Genomic DNA, 3,990 nt, shown 5'->3' with positions numbered 1-3,990 from the left:
GTAATATGAAATGGTATGCATGCCGTCAATTTTTGATGTAAAGAAAGTTTGTCTTTTAAAAACGAATGCAATGTTTGTAAAACGTATCATATAGAGGTCAAATACCTCGTGATGTAATCAACTATTGTGAATCGTTTATAATGTATATGAACGGGTCCTTTCACCTTGGATTACACGCAGTCGATAACCTAGTGTAATTATTAACAAAGTATTAAAACCTTGTTACAGTTCGAATCCCTAATTAGTTGGAAATTTGACTTCGGGAATAAGGTTAATTTGACGAGCATATTATAATTATGACCGATGGACTATTATGGGCAAAACCCAGATAGGTATCAAATAAGCCAGGACAAAGGACAATTAACCCAGAGTAATAAATTAAAATCAAAACGTCAAACATCATGATTACGGAAGTTTAAATAAGCATAATACTTTTATTTCATATTTCATCGTACCTTTATTTATTGTCATTTTAATTATTGCAATTTACTTTATCGCAATTTAAATTCTGTCATTTATATTATCGTCATTTATCTTTAAGCTTAAAATATAAAATCGACAAATCGGTCATTAAACGGTAAAAACCCCCTTTTATAATAATATTACTATATATAAATATATATATTTTATATAAATATAGTTGTTAAAAATATAACGTTAAACTCAGCTAGCTCCCTGTGGAACGAACCGGACTTACTAAAAACTACACTACTCTACGATTAGGTACACTGCCGATAAGTGTTGTAGTAAGGTTTAAGTATATCCCATCTATATAAATAAATAAAACTTGTGTAAATTGTATCGTATTTCGTAATAAAAATAATTGTATTTCGTACCCCTCCGCTCACACATCAAGTTTTTGGCGCCGCTGCCGGGGAGCTTGTTGTCATAAAAAAATAAAAAAATACATATTTTTATTTTTAGTTTTTATAATTTAAGTTTTAATTAATATAAGTTTTGTAATATTAAAACTAAAAACAAATAAAATAAAATAAATAAGTAATCGGGCCGAAACTGTAACAGCCCAACATCAGGCCTGGTGTCCGAGTCCATGCGAACGCATGAGATTATCACAGAAACCTCATGCGAACGCATGAGGTGATGTGACTGCTCTGATTACTCTGCCGACTGAATTAGGGTTTGTAATTAATTATTATTATTAATTAATTAATACTAATTAGGGTTTTCTATTTTATTTAGTTTTAATTTTAGTTTTAATTTGTAAAATTAAGTTTTATTAGTTTTATTAATTATATAAATTTAATCCTTTTATATAAATAATATAAAAATAATATTTTTATAAAAATTGTATTTTTATAACTTTACTCTTATTTTTATATTTTGTATCTTTTTTTTCGTTTAATTCGTAATTTGTATATTTATCACTCGTAATTAGTTTTAAACTTAGTTTTTACCGTAGAATTTTTATATTTCTAGATTTTTAGGTTTTGCCGTAAAATCCCTTAAGTGCTTTTTCTTTAGAATTAAGATTTAGGCGCTTTAGAATTTTGCGACACCATTTTTATATTTTAGTGCCTATTAAGTTATTGCCGTTTTAGATATAGAATTCCTTTTAAGCTTTAATACATTTAGGCGCTAAGTTTTAGACGTAAAATTTTAGTTTATAAGTTTTAGATTTATTTTCGACTTTTATTTTTCAACTTTTTATTTTTCGACGTTTTTTGACGCACTCTTTTTCTTTCTCATTTCTACGCTCTAGTTTTTAGGACATAGAATTTTCTTTATTTTTTTTAAAATTTCGACGAAAAAAATTATTTTAAGCGGTTAAATTAATAGACATCCAAAATTTTCTGGTTCGTAGTAATAGTTGGATTTGTTAGTGGCGAGTTGTGGGCTTCCGATTTAAAGGGTCCTGGCTACCTGCTGCATCTATTGGCTATTCAAAACGTGGGCAAAATCAGAAAAGTCTATTAATTTGATAACTTATATAATTTTTATCTTTATAACTAATAGGATATTCAGTGAATGCACCGAGCGAAACGATCACCACCTTTCATACGTTCACCTCCTGTAACTAGATCAAGACATCTAGCCAATATTGTCGCTTAATTTTTCTTTAGAATCATCATCTAGTCGAACAAGTACTCCAATTAAAATCTCCGATAATCCATTTTTTGAACCCGACTTCACAATTGAGAACCCGGAGGATATTCAAGGACAATTCCAAGATCTTGAACCACTAATCATTCCTCCTGAACCACAAACCGTTAAATCAGAATCTTCTAGTGATTCGTGTTCAACAAATTCAATTATGGAAGTAACTGAACCTCTAAGTATGGATGACCAAATGAGAGCCACACGCACGGGCCAAGGTCACGCCATTATTAAGCCAAATGTTAATGCGCCAGATTATGAAATCAAAGGACAAATCCTACACATGGTAACTAATCAATGCCAATATAGTGGTACGCCAAAAGAAGATCCAAACGAACATCTTCGAACCTTTAATAGGATTTGTACTCTATTCAAAATCAGAGAAGTTGAGGATGAACAGATCTATCTCATGTTATTTCCCTGGACTTTACAGGGAGAAGCCAAAGATTGATTAGAATCGTTATCTGAAGGAGCGATTGATACATGGGATGTTTTAGTTGAAAAATTTCTTAAAAGATTCTTTTCGGCATCTAAAGCCGTGAGACTTTAAGGAGAAATTGTTACGTTCGCGCAAAAGCCAAATGAAACATTATATGAGGCGTGGACAAGATTCGAAAAGTTGTTGAGAGGATGTCCTCAGCACGGTTTAGACACTTATCAAATAGTACTAATATTCTACCAAGGTGTTGACGTTGCTACACGAAAAGACATCGACACAGCAGCTGGTGGTTCCATTATGAAAAAAACCGCAACCGAAGCTCACAAAATCATTGATAACACAGCATCCCACTCGCATGAGTGGCACCAAGAAAAAGATATTTTTCGTTCATCTAAAGCGGCTAGAGCCGATTCTAGTCATGACTTTGATTCTGTTTCCGCAAAAATAGATGCTTTCGAGAGACGAATGGAAAAGATGACTAAAGATATTCACACAATACGAATCAGTTGTGAGCAATGCGGTGGACCACACTTAACGAAAGATTGTCACATTGAACAAACGATGGTACAAAGAGAAAATGTTTCATACATGAGCCAAAGGCCGGGAAATAATTATCAAAATAATTATCAACCGCCAAGGCCAAATTTCAATCAAAATCAAAACATTCTTTACAATCCACTTGGCCCCAACAATAACTTGTACAACCAACAAGGTCCGAATAACCAACCAACTCAAAACAACACTTTCAATCAACAAAGACCTGGCTTATATAAACCACCACAACAAACTGAGGAGAAAAAGCCAAATCTAGAAGAAATGATGGCAAAGCTAATGGAATCTCAAACACAATTTATTACATCTCAAACCCAAACAAATGAGAGGCTTGATCAGTCATTAAGAACTCAACAAGCTTCCATTTTGAATCTAGAAAAACACATAAGTACTCTTGCTAGCATGATGAGTAAGAGGGAACAAGGAAAACTACCGAGTGATACTGAAGTAAATCCTCGGAATGAGAATGTTAATATGGTGTCAACAAATTCTGAAAAACCAGCATCTGAAGATGGGAAGGTTTTAGATGTGAGTAACGATGAAGAATTTACAACACCACCACCACCCGAGTATGTAAAGCCAGTGGTGGCACCCTACAGACCACCCATCCCGTTTCCAAGAAAAGAGTTGAGTATGAGCAAGTAATAGGTAATAAAGTTTGTGATACCTCTGGAAAGAAGAAGAAGAATAAGAAAGTACAAGAAACAAAAACCGTAAAGATAAACCCGGTGAAGATAGTTCCACCGAAACCTCCACCCAGGTTGGGTGATCCTGGTAAATTTATTGTTCCTTGTCTACTTAGTGATTGTGTCATGTATGATGCACTAGCAGATTTAGGTGCGAGTATAAGTGTTATGCCTCTTTCATTATATAAGAGATTAGGT

General features: G+C 33.1%; 1 non-coding gene across 1 annotated transcript; it reads right to left on the bottom strand.

Annotated features, from left to right (window-relative positions):
* Positions 1–2,656: 2,656 nt before the first annotated feature.
* LOC139887069 (small nucleolar RNA R71) lies at positions 2,657–2,763 on the bottom strand. Its single transcript, XR_011772918.1, has one exon. It is a non-coding gene; the product is annotated as a small nucleolar RNA R71 (small nucleolar RNA).
* Positions 2,764–3,990: the final 1,227 nt, after the last annotated feature.

Source organism: Rutidosis leptorrhynchoides, chromosome 1 (genome assembly GCF_046630445.1).
Source record: "Rutidosis leptorrhynchoides isolate AG116_Rl617_1_P2 chromosome 1, CSIRO_AGI_Rlap_v1, whole genome shotgun sequence".
NCBI classification, from domain to species: Eukaryota; Viridiplantae; Streptophyta; class Magnoliopsida; order Asterales; family Asteraceae; genus Rutidosis; species Rutidosis leptorrhynchoides.
The sequence above is the reverse complement of the archived record's forward strand: the minus strand, read 5'-3'. Positions and strand labels throughout refer to the sequence as shown.